Raw genomic sequence first — 12993 nt, 5'->3', positions numbered from 1 at the left:
TTTGCTTAGAATTTACAGTTCTTCTCTTTTTACATCGCACCACACTATCTTCTTCACTCGTTGACTTAGTAATGTATTGATCCTCGGATGGATCAGGAGTAAAACTATCTTCCGATTCGTCACGGACCCACACAGTCGACCAGTGATCTGCGGAGGGACCTTAAATTCCATACAGTAACACAGGAAAAGGGATTATTTGTCTATAATTTTATTTAATCCGAGCTGAGTGGCTCAGATATTAAAGTACAGTGGGGAAGTGAGTGCTCCGGAAACACTGCTTTGGGTATAAATCATTTTCACTGCCAATTTAAACACATTGATTGTAAGACAGCCAACTTAAAGTCACAAAAGATGGGCGCTAATCAGGTGTGACCACATAACTTAATCGGGGAACAAAAATTCTCCGGGATATTGAGGACCCCACTGTACTGTTCCAAGGTTAACTTCTGTTTAAATCCTTTAACACTTCAAACTGGGAACTTATCTTAATTATTTTCTTCTTTTTCTTCTGCTGCGAGAATGGGTCACTGAAGACTACGCTGTGACGTCACCCACCGAATCATTCATCGAAGTGAGTTCATCAGAAGGCTACGTGGAGTTCAACGAAGCCTGCAGTTTGTGAACTGTTCTGGTGCCGTGAGGGGCCTTGTGGAGAACATGAGTTCGATGCCACCGAGTGAGTGTGTGAGTAAAAAAAACTGTTTCGAGTGGAAAACTCAAAGTTTATTAACTTACAATTAAATGTAAAAATTAGTTCGAAAATGTAATGAAGAGTAAAACACTTTATAGCTTTGAGTAGTGATTTTAGGAAGGACGCTGATAATACGCCATCTTCTTCTTCTTCTTATCATTATTAATATATGGCTTATGGCCTCCGAAGGGGCCGGGTGCAGGTCTTCCGAGTTGACGCCTTATAGGAGACCTGTGCGTCTGTGAGTACGGGACCCTATCTACGATGATTTCCAACGTTGGTGACGGCACAAACACCCAGATCCCGAGCCATTAAAATTAGCTAATGAAGGTTAAAATCGCCGACCCAGCCGGGAATCGAACCCGGGATCTCCAGAGCCAAAGGTCATTTAGCAATGGAGCCGGACTTTCTTCTTTTCCTTGTTGCTACTCTTCTTCTTCTTTATCTTCTTCTTAACAGCGGGTTTACTTAATAAAATCATTATAGTTTTCAGGGGGTTAATGTCGTTTCCTTAGAAGTTGAAAGTAAATAATGTCATTCAGGTACTGTTTAACATACTGAGGTGCATTCCCCATTCCTTTTCCAACTGCGCATAAAGTTCGGCAAAGATCGGTCTAGCTGGCGGGTGCCGAAGAAGATGCTCCAAATGTCATTACTCAACACTACCCATACTTTTGAACTTCCACATTGTCACAGCCGTAAAATAATGAGACTTTGGTGGAAGGTACATTTTTGTTCTGACCTTTACCAAGAGAGAGCTGAAAATACTACATCCATCAAAGCAACAAGCCGTATGTGGAAGGTAGGAATATGGAAATACTGTCCGACTGTCTAGTGCACAATAATACCGTATTCGTTGTTATGTTTTCTGCTAATCATTTTATTTAGATGCAAATTAATTCTCCTTATAGGGCTGAATTCTCATCAGCCAGAGAAATACAGTCACTGTTTGTACTATGTAGCAAACAGCACCTTTTCCTCAGGATAACTAGTCGGTATATATCCTCAACATACTACCGGACTGAAGAGCAAAAACTTCAACGCACTCCGCACCGACTGTAAATACAACTTCGTATATTGAAGTAAGAAAGGGTTAACTCAGAGGAGAGTACATTATCTCATAAAATTATATGTTTGAAAACGTACTTTATTACTATACTCTAAAAGAAAATCGATTTTTATTGTTAAGTTCGTTTTGTTAAATTTATAAACGTGTGTTGATGGTGATGGAGGTGGTTATTGCTTTAACGGGAAGTACAACTAGGTAAACATCTCCTATAAGCTGTAAACATGAGAAAAAGATAGGAACAATGGGCGTATCGACAAAAGAAAGGAGAGAACTAAGAAAATGAAATACTTCCTTTGCCTTGCAGACCAAATATTCTTCCTTTACAATAAGCTTTACGTCTTATAGGAACGATGGGATAGGAATGGGCTAGGAGTCTGAAAGAAGCAACTGTGCCCTTAATCAAGATGTAGCCCCCAGCATTTGCCTCGTGTGAAAATTGGAAACTAAGGAAAACCATCTTCAGTGCTGACACCATTGGGGTTCGATCCCTTTATCTCTCGAATGCAAGCAGATAGCTACGTGACCCAAACCGCACAGTCATTTGCACGGTAAAATACCAAATACTTTCATTTTCATGAGAACAAGGGTTCAGCAAGATGGGTTGTGCAGAAAGACGAATGTTACGAACTTGGCATAAGTATTTAGAAGCATTGTTACACTCATTTAGGAACCCTGTGGTTGGAAACTCACACTCTCAAATTCAGATCCTCCGGGGTTACTTTCAACGGAACATCGTCAACTTAAACTCATATTTTAAAGAGAAATAGTCCACGCAGGCCGGTTGTATGCCACTCGCCTCGCCCATTGCAGGCGCTTGATGTACGATCGCGAGTTACTGTACGCCAGAGTGAATAAGAAGTTTGTGTTCGTAATGACGGTGAACCAATGGCACCTCCAAGAGCGGAAAGAAATGATGGCCAGATTGCAGCGATTAAATGTCAAAGAGCGGGAGCTCCTGAAGTCGTGACTGGTACGAATCATGATTTGCGCCTAGTCAACTAACTCTTTATACTATACAAAAAAAAATGATACCAGGGGCTATGTTTATGCTCTTGTTGATGGCTTTCGATTTCGTTGCATATACAACCGCATGAATGAAGATATGCTAGAGATATGAAAAATAGTGCATTGACGTTCGGTGATTCTTTGCGAGAGATGACGAGGACGATAATGAGACTACCCCTTCACCATTATTATAATCGCCGAATAGCTCTCTCGGTCCAAAGGAGCAGGGACGAAAAGAAGAGGAAAGTCATCAGATATCATTTTGACCTTATCCGTAACAGAAGAGTACGTGAAAGAGCTGTGGCCTTTTGGAAAAGTGGAAAGAAGTGTAATCTGTCCTTCAGAACCATAAAGCAGAACTTTATCGATTTAAACAAAACAAAACCACAAACGATTTTTACGCTTGGAGTAAATACTTTCAGAACTGATGTATGCACAGACAGAAGCGTTTGAAGATCAACATATACTGTCTGGATAAATTTAGCGATGCTTAGTAGAACAAGCCGACGATGCAGGACATTAATATAGAGCAGTGGAGCATGCAAGCCGCAAAAGCGGTAGATCTTCGAATTTTTAAACATCAACCGAGTGGGTACACGCTTTCAAGGAGAAACAAGGATTTGTTTGACCAAACATAACAAATGTAACTACAACAAAGGATAGGCAACGAAACAGCCACAATTTTTGCATCTGAATTAATTTGTCGCCGGCACCAAATCTGTTAACGAAAACAGTCGGTAGGTAGAATGTGTACAGAGACCTTTTAATGTGGAAACTCATCTGGTCGGTGCCTAACTACATATAAACAGTGCGCAAGACTTTGACACAGTCGTGCTGTCCTCCAGTAACACGACACACAGCTGCACAATCATGCCGATGGTATTTTCAGGTGTATATTTGCTGACACCTCTGTTTGTAGTTTTAGAAGAGTCGAAGGGGATGTTTAACCCGCGAGTTAAGCAAAGTTTGTTTCATTTGAACTCTATTATTGCAGTCCCTTCGTCTTCTAGAGAAGTAAACGAGGAGCATTTACGGACATGTTGAGAGGAGGTGCCTGCTGAAATCTTGAAAGATATCAGCAGACCAGTTTTAATGGTCGAATCATTTTCCGGCCACAAAAGTTTGTCAGCGCACGAAGAGACCGGGCAGAAGACGCTGGAGTTTGTGTATTGGCGTTTCCACCAGGTGAAACAAAATGCTGTATGCATGTTCTGTATGGGCTAATCAATGGTTTTTTTCTGGAGGTTTACCAACTCCGCACGACTACTGGGTGCCGATGGAACTTGGGTCAGAGTAACTACATCCTTCAGATCCAGTCGATTCTTTACAAGCAGCTTCAGGGCGAGTGCCGCAACGGTTGCCGTCGTTCCTGGATGCCACGTGTCGGTAAACGTAAGTGCGATTCCCGTCACACCGTTTGCGTATGCTCGTAGAAACTCCATCAACTTCGATGAATGGATAATCAGAATGTAACACATTAAAAGTTACCCTACTATAGTAAGCGTGGAAAATGAATGTTCCCTCTCAGCCTATAAACAGGCTGTAGCGTCTGATGGTATTCCGTTTCACTCTCGGCAATTCAGACTCATGATTCTTCAACATTTCGGTGCGAGTTGTATATTCCAGTTCTTCTGTGTTGCAGGGCTTAACTCTATACGCTCTGTCACTCTACTATACAAATAGAAGTCACAAGGCGTTAAATCGGAATACTGAGCTGGCCATAAACCTCAATTAATTATTTTCTCCCCAAAAACTTCACTCTCTGCTGTTATTTAATTACGATCCGCACCGTAGACGCTTCTTGCTGTAAATATCCAAGTGACCTTTCCTGTTCAGTCAGTTGAAAAAAATCTCGTTCAGTATTAATTCTAAGTATCGTTCAGAATTTCTGGTGCCGTTAATAACATTGGTCCTACAATTCGTTTAGCACTAATGGCACACCAAACTCCTATTTTAAGGTCATGAAGTAGATTTTCATTCATTATTCTTGGTTAATACAATTCCGGGTATTTTGCGAATTTACACGTCCACACAAATGAAACCAGGCCCCATCAGAGGAAAACAACAACGCGAATTCAGTATTTAATTCAGCACTCTTGAGAGACTGAAGAAACCAATTGCAAGAATTTTTCCTTGTTGCTGGATCTTTTGGGATTAATCTTGACATTTTTGTGAATCTGTAGGTTTAACATTTCAGTTTGCAGAGGAATGTGAAAACTCAGTTTGCCAAGCCAGATTCCAGTTTAAGATGGATCACCCAAGTCTTTCACAAATATGCTGACATTTTTCGTCATGATCAGTTTGTCTTTAATTCCTTAACTCGTCGGCACTCGCAGTCCAGGAAATTGTTCGTGGAATTCTCTTCTCACTCTCCCAGCAGATTCGTGTTTTAGTTTTATACAGCGCACGTAAATACGCTGTTCAAAACTTAATTCAGAAACCATGAAAGGCTCTAAACCTATCAAATACTGCTGTAGTTATAAGAAGCAGTTACGCTGTACGCTGTATAGAAGCTTATCGTAGATTGCTTGAGATCATAATATCACTGGGAAAGCTATATGTGTCTGGTGGCTATTATATGATCCACGTATCTAGAAACGGCACAGGGAATAACCGGAAACTCGGCTCGCACTACATATGCTTCAGTGTTTCGACCAGTCTTCCAGTACGCTTCGTATCGAAGTGGCTACACCAGTGACCGGCCGGAATTCTTTGAACATCCAGTGAAGTACTGTTTTGACTCCGGTAACGTGTTTTATGCATTGTGCGCCGTTTTTAACCTGTCGCTAGTGCGGGAGATCTCTTGGATTTGATCATTTTTATATTGCGATTCCCAAGTGCATTGGAAACGGATAAATACATTGTTCGGGAAGTAACGTATCGTTATTATTGATATGGTTGTTACACGTTATTCTCCATGGATTATAAGGCTAACCGTGAAGTTAATTTGCAAGACATGATAGTATAGCTTGTGAGCTTTTACCGTGTCAAGAAAACAAGGTGAAATACTTTACGTTTCGCAGAGAAATTTGCTCTGCATCATCAGGAGATAAAGAGGTATCTAATAATGTCGGTTTGATACAGTGCACGTGAGTTGTTTTTCTTGTTAAAATATGAGATCAAGTTGTCCATGTACCCTCGTTAGCCGCCTCCTACGACAGGTGGAGGTTACCATGGATATAGTGTATGTCCACATCAACAGGGCAAATTCAACTAGTCATTATTAAAGAAGTCCTCCTCGTGAGCAGACGAGATTTTCATCCGAAGACGCGGAGCGAAGTTCTCTGCGAAACGTAAAGAAAGTTCTATTATCACACCAATATAATATATTAATTTACAAGAGTTGCGCTATTCTTCAATATAATTGGTATCGCTAAACTATACAATCGAATAACATTACCATCATTCCATATTAATTGTTCAGTCTCTCACATTTGTACCTTTGAATTTCGGGTCAAATATAGCTTCTACAGAATGCAAATTTATGTATTAAATCTATAAATAAAAAGAGTTTACTAAAACCAGCTTTTGAAAATCGGTCCGTCCCTTCTACTGGACCAATTTACTTATTTTTTGTTTTATATTCTCCGAAATTACCTGCCGGTGAATCTTGAGACATTGATAGGTCTCTAAGTTCCAATTTTGAGTAGTAATACAATCAAATCCTTAAATTATCACTCCAATAATTGCAGGAGAAGGCATACGCTAACCTGCAATAGCCTACATTATCAATTTAGCCGGTTGCTAAGCGACTAAAACTTACATTAATATTCTGATATACAGTATATGTGAGTTTTATCCTTAGTAATGCCATTATATGCATCCACGTTTGATTACTATCTGCAAGTCAGAGTATATATAGTTCCTCTGATCACGGAAGAATACCATGCCCTGCTAGATACTCTTTGATTCCTTAACCTTTCCCAGCTTCCTAATATATTCAACAGATGACAGAACATTCGTATTAACTTAGATGCTGCTAAGGGAAAAAGGTCTACGTACAAACAGACCCCATCGTGACACGCATCTCTCGACGGATAACCTAGCTACACTAGAAAGAGTGAAGGCCATGTATCTTAAAAAAGTTATCTGCCTGGCAAAAAACGCTCCTTTGAGACTAACCTATGAACTCACAAGAAACCGTTTTATATAGAAGAACTGCAATTAAAAATACCATTGCCTTCTACGACAGAATACCAAGCTTTACATCAAGAACTGTAGGATAAAAAATACGTATGCAGTAGGGTCTGACACATCCCACTCTGATGAGTCTAGTGTCAGACCTAAGACGAAACGCTGGTTAATAGAGCAAACGCCTGAAAAGCCTTACATCTGATATGTTTTTACATTTTGGACATGCACTATTGGTGAAAAATATCTAATTCCCTCCATGGGAATTTAGAATTTTCCATTCGGAATTGCTAGGCGGGCAATAATTCCATTGTGGAGATTTATCTCCCGTATGCAGTTAACAGACTGTACCTCTTATAAGGGCTTCTGATAAGTTCACCTGCATACAGTGCTTCACCTTATCCAACCCCTACCAGGACCTCTCTGAGCAGTATAATCAACTTCATGCCACCATGGCTCATTTCCAAGCCGTAACCCAGCAACTATTTCAGTCAACCTACATATAATCCCAGCAGTCAACCCCCCAGCTCCCAACCCTACATACGACAAGACGATGACTCATCAGAAGAAGATCGCACCCCAGAAGAAGAGAACATCGACTTCAACGTACCCTACTTCTCTGTCCGAAATAATTCCCTGTTCCCAACCTCTGCAAAATGCCAAGTATTAATCTTCAACCTCAATAACCCGGATCCAGTACCTATGACTCGCCGTACCATTCTCTCAGCATTACTGCCTATCTTCGATGACCACCTCGCAGTCATAGAAGAAACTCACAACAATCTCATGCTAATTACTCCTCTCAGAAATACTTCGGTCAGATCCATCCTCAAACAGCTAGAAAAAAATAACATCCCTACCCCTATCATTATAAACCCTGTTCACAACATAGCCAATCAACGAGTCATCATCGAACCAGAGGCCACCGACCAGCAAACCCAAACCTCCCCCGCCCCCCTCCGCCCATCAAGCCAACACCCCCCACTAATGACTTCCAATCGCAAACTATCCCACCTAAAAATCACAAAGCCATCCAAGCCACCCCTTCACAGTCGACTTCCTACAGCAAGTTAATTTCCTTCCACTCAAACCAAAAAGAAGAACCAAGGAAACCCAAGCAACTCCTAAAACTATCAACTTTTCCATGCAAGCTATCCCCACTACATCCGATATTTCACTTCAAACCCTTCCCAATAACCAGGACGCACAGTCACACACCATACCAACTCCACCACCACTACCTCCCGTACAACATATCCAAAAATCAATTCAAGCAGCAAATCAATCCAGTACCACCCCCACTCAAACTGAACTACTATCACAAGAAGAGACTCCGCCTGAACAGCAGTTACCCCCCCCCCAACCCACAGCAGCTCCCAACCATCTACTTCAAGAAGAACTCAACCAGCCCCGCACCCTTCCCTTACAATCGTCTGCTTTAACTGCCTAAAATTAAACCATCACGCCGGAAGATGCCGTAATTCTACCCGTTGTGATAGGTGCGGTGGCCCCCACCGCCACACCGAATGCAAGGTGCCACGGGACCAGGCGAGGTGCGCCAACTGCCATGGCGGACATGCGGCCTCGTTCCCTGGATACCCATATTTCAAAAAGGCTGTTATCGCAAAAACCAAAACGCAACAAAAAATTTTGCTCAGGAAAAATCCCAGCTCTAAACCCCCGCCATTACTTCCCACACCCACACCACCCCCAAACAACCAAGCTCAAAACTCCCTACTACACTTACTCCTTACCCTCCTTAATAGCCAAGTAAACCCACTTCAGGGCTCCCTCGGTGAACTGAGTAGCTGAGGCCCCTGAAACCCCCAACCAAGTATCAACCCCTCACACCACCACCAAGAGACACCAACTTCTCACTTCCTTTTGCACCCATAATGGCCTTAACATCACACAACCTTCTTGGTACAAGATGAAGCACTGGTTCCGGACACGAGGTGGTGCACAAATGCTGCACATTAGTGATGCCAATTAAACTTAATATCCGCACACCCACAGAACGTAAACCTTGTTTTACATATAGTGGTCGTCACTGCGAACAACATCGGTAACTGTCTCACTGTTCACAGTACAGCAACATTGGGCGTGGTCAGTGCTTGGATGGATACATACACACAGCTGTGCTAGTCATGCTCACGAATGTATCGTTGCCCTGGCAACTTATCACACACATAAGCATTGCATACATACAGATAACTAACACATACGGAGTAACTAACACACATACGGAGTTCCACCACACAACTTCCCTAAATAATTACCCCATTACTTTTTACTAACTACATTACTGTACACACACATACTGAATAAATTAAATTAAATACAAACACACAACAGTCCGCTACTCTTAACGACCGACAGAGGAGCTCCAAAGGGAGCACCGGTATCGGTATGTCACAAATCACCTATCTTTCAGATAGGCGAAACAGACAGACACCCAGGGTTTCACCTGCATACACCCCAGCGTCAGTGGGTAGGGTTTGACACATCCCACTCTGATGAGTCTAGTGTCTCACCTAAGACGAAACGCTGGTTAATAGAGCAAACGTCTGAAAAGCCTTACATATGATATGCTTTTTACAACTAAAAGCCACCCAAAACAAGGGATGCTGAGGGAGAGGGGAGATGGTATGGTTCAGGTCTACCCAACGTGTTTTGAGTGTTTTACGTGAATAGAAGGGTAAATGATGTGTACGACTCGTTGGCTGAATGGTCAGCGTACTGCCCTTTGGTTGAGAGGTCCCGGGTTCGATTCCCGACCGGGTCGCAGATTTTAATCGCTTCTGATTAATTCTTCTGGCTCGGGGACTGGCTGTTTGTCTCCTCTTCATATTCACACAACACACCACACTACCAATCACCACATAAATACGCAATAGAGATTACATCCTCCATATATAGGGTTGGCGTCGGGAAGGCAATCCGGCCGTACAACAAGGCTAGCTGTGAGCTCACATCCGGGAGATAGTGGGTTCGAACCTCACTGTTGGCAGCCTTGAAGATGGTTTTCCGTGGTTTCCCATTTTCACACCAGGCAAATGCTGGGGCTGTACCTTAATTAAGGCCACGGCCACTTCCTTCCCATTCCTAGACCTTTCCTATCCCACGTCGCCATAAGACCTATCTGTGTCGGTCCAACCTAAAGCAAATAGCAAAAAAATTAAAGGCTACTAAATCAACATGTGCTACGCAGTTCACACCCGCTACCCCACAGTATGTGGGAAAAAAGCGGTAGAAGAAGAAGATGGGTAAATGATGTAAATAATTTGTATGTCAACCACACGAGTGCATACGTTCAACATCACTTTAACAACGTACTGGAGGACCCGGGCTGCTCCGCAGTATTCGTTACAAATACGTGAGATAACACGTCTTGATATGCCTGTAGTAGTCATCTTGTTTCGCCTGCCCATTTCAATGGTTTTATGAACATTTAATGAGAAGCGCGTTGAGGTATGCCGCAGTCGTAGTCAGAATTCATCCCATCTTAGGTCATGATGCCGTCTGTTCGATAAAACTTTAACCACGTATTCGCATTTTTATCCTAGAGTTCTTCCACTTGTACAGTTGTCGTAGTGACGTCACCTTACGACAAATTTTGCGAACAGTGGTTAATGAAAGACGCTTCTTACTCTCGTTATTTAAACATAAATTACCGAGCTCGATAATTGCAGTCGCTTAAGTGCGGCCAGTATCCAGTATTCGGGAGATAGTGGGTTCGAACCCCACTGTCGACAGCCCTGAAGATGGTTTTCCGTGGTTTCCCATTTTCACACCAGGCAAATGCTGGGGCTGTACCTTAATTCTTCCCATTCCTATGCCTTTCCCATTCCATCGTCGCCATAAGACCCATCTGTGTCAGTGCGACGTAAAAAACAAATAGCAAAAAAAAAAAAAAAAAAAAAAACCTACATTTTGCAGCTTTTTTCCTGTACTCAAGATCTACAGTTTGTTTCACTTTATTCTGTGAACTGGAATTATAGCTTGAAGTAGTAGATTTGATAGGTGCGTGAGCTGTCTATTCACAGGATTGACAGGAATCAGACTCGGGGCTCGAAATCGGATCCGTAACACATCTTGTTCTTGGCAATGGTGTGCTGCCTTCTCTTTAACATAATGCAGACGAGGTGTCCCTGCTTCCACTATCACTTTCACCGTCACTATTTCTCTCCGATGGGATGATTTTCAATTAGTTCGATAAATGTTTTACATGAAGTTGGCTGAATGGTCAGCGTACCGCCCTTCGGTTCAGAGGGTCCCGGATTCGATTCCCGGCTGGACCGGAGATTTTAATCACTTCCGTTTAATTCTCTCCCTCTTACAGCAACTCCACTCCGCTGTGCGCCGCGCGAGCCAGCAAGAAGCAAGGGTTGTCCAGTAAGCTGCGTTGTCACACAGATTTCGTATCAAGATTTCGAAATCTTCCAGTTCGAAATGGCAGTTGCATTTTTATACATCGCTATTTTATAGGTCTCCTCTTGGTCTCTGCAAAATTTCATTGTCGATTTCGAGATGACAATATGGAGAGTTCCCTTGTGAGTAGTGTAATAGAGGATAGATTGCCCAGTTGTACTTCCTCTTAAAACAATAATCACCATTACCACCACCTTGTGACTAAATTATTAGCATTCTGGCTTTGGTCCAAGGGATTCCAGGTTCTATTCCTGGTCATATCGGGCATTTCTACCCTTTATTGGCTGATTCCTCTGAGTCGGGGACTGAATATGTATGGCGTTTTCAATATTAGAATTTAAAATAGGTAAGGCCTCATCTTCAGCTCAGGTCGCTTATTGGCGTCAGTTTGAAAGAGTTCCACCAAGCAACTCCATAGGCCATACATGATTACTAATCCGATCAAATTCGATGGACTTAGGTAAGGCGGAATGTCATTCAAGTTAAAGTATACACGTTAGTTACAAATCGACAAGGGGAACAAAATGTAAATTCTTTCCATGGTGGTGTTATTCAAAATAAAATAGGAGACGGAATTTGAAGGAAATTATTATTATTATTATTATTATTATTATTATTATTATTATTATTATTATTTATTGAATAATATATGAGCCTCCGTGGCTCAGACGGAGCTCTTCGGCCTTTCACCACTGGGCTCCGTGGTTCCAATACGGGTCTTTCCATGTGAGATTGGTGCTGGATAAAGCGAAGGTGGGGCAGGTTTTTCTACGGGTACTCCAGTCTTCCCTATCATCTTTCATTCAAGCAACATTCTCCAGTATCATTTCATCCGTCTGTCATTAATCATTGCTTCACAGATGTGTGACAGGCTTCGGCAGCCGGCACAGTTCCTTTCCTCGCCGCTGGATGGAGGCTTCATTAATCAGATTCTTGACCCGGTCGAATGACTGGCAACAGGCTGGTGATATTTTTGATTTTCATTATTGAGCGATATTAGGATATATTTATCTTGTCTCTGTTTACAAGTAAACGTTGCTCTAGTGAAGTGGAAGCTGGGTATGTTTTGTCATTTTCAATAAATTTGCAGAAGGTAACAAAAATGAAAGTAGTAGAAATATAAGGGCCAGTAGATGTAAATTGGTTACCTACCAAAATGTATGGCAGAATATTTTGTACCTCGAAAGCAGTCACAAGAACGGTCAAGCCATTTGACCCACTGGGTGATGAGACGGTCAATCCCATTCTTGAAAAATCTGCTAGGCAGTCGACAAAACTACACAGAACCCCATCTGTACCCAGTTACACACATCGTCGTCCGATGCAAACCTATGTCTAAGGATGTTTTTCTTCTGCTCCCCAAAGATGTAAAATAAACGCAAGGGGTGGGGTATCTGTGCAGCAGCGATTTGTTGAAGAGTTTCCCACCTAAATCTCTGAAGCGTATTCCGCACAGTGTTAGCGGGCATTGTTGTGTATAAGGATATACCGTTCGATAGCACGCCCTAGCGTTTGGACTTTAAAGCGCGCTTCATCTTTTGCAACGTGTCTTCACAGCGCTGTGCAGTGATTGTGGCTCCAGGCTTGAACTAAAGAAGGACATTCGTAGACATCGATTTGCTTGGGACGACATGTTTTACCGGGTAAAATTGAGCAGTGTCTGTTC

Source organism: Anabrus simplex, chromosome 3 (genome assembly GCF_040414725.1).
Source record: "Anabrus simplex isolate iqAnaSimp1 chromosome 3, ASM4041472v1, whole genome shotgun sequence".
In the NCBI taxonomy this organism is placed as follows: domain Eukaryota; kingdom Metazoa; phylum Arthropoda; class Insecta; order Orthoptera; family Tettigoniidae; genus Anabrus; species Anabrus simplex.
This window is presented reverse-complemented; position numbering follows the sequence as displayed.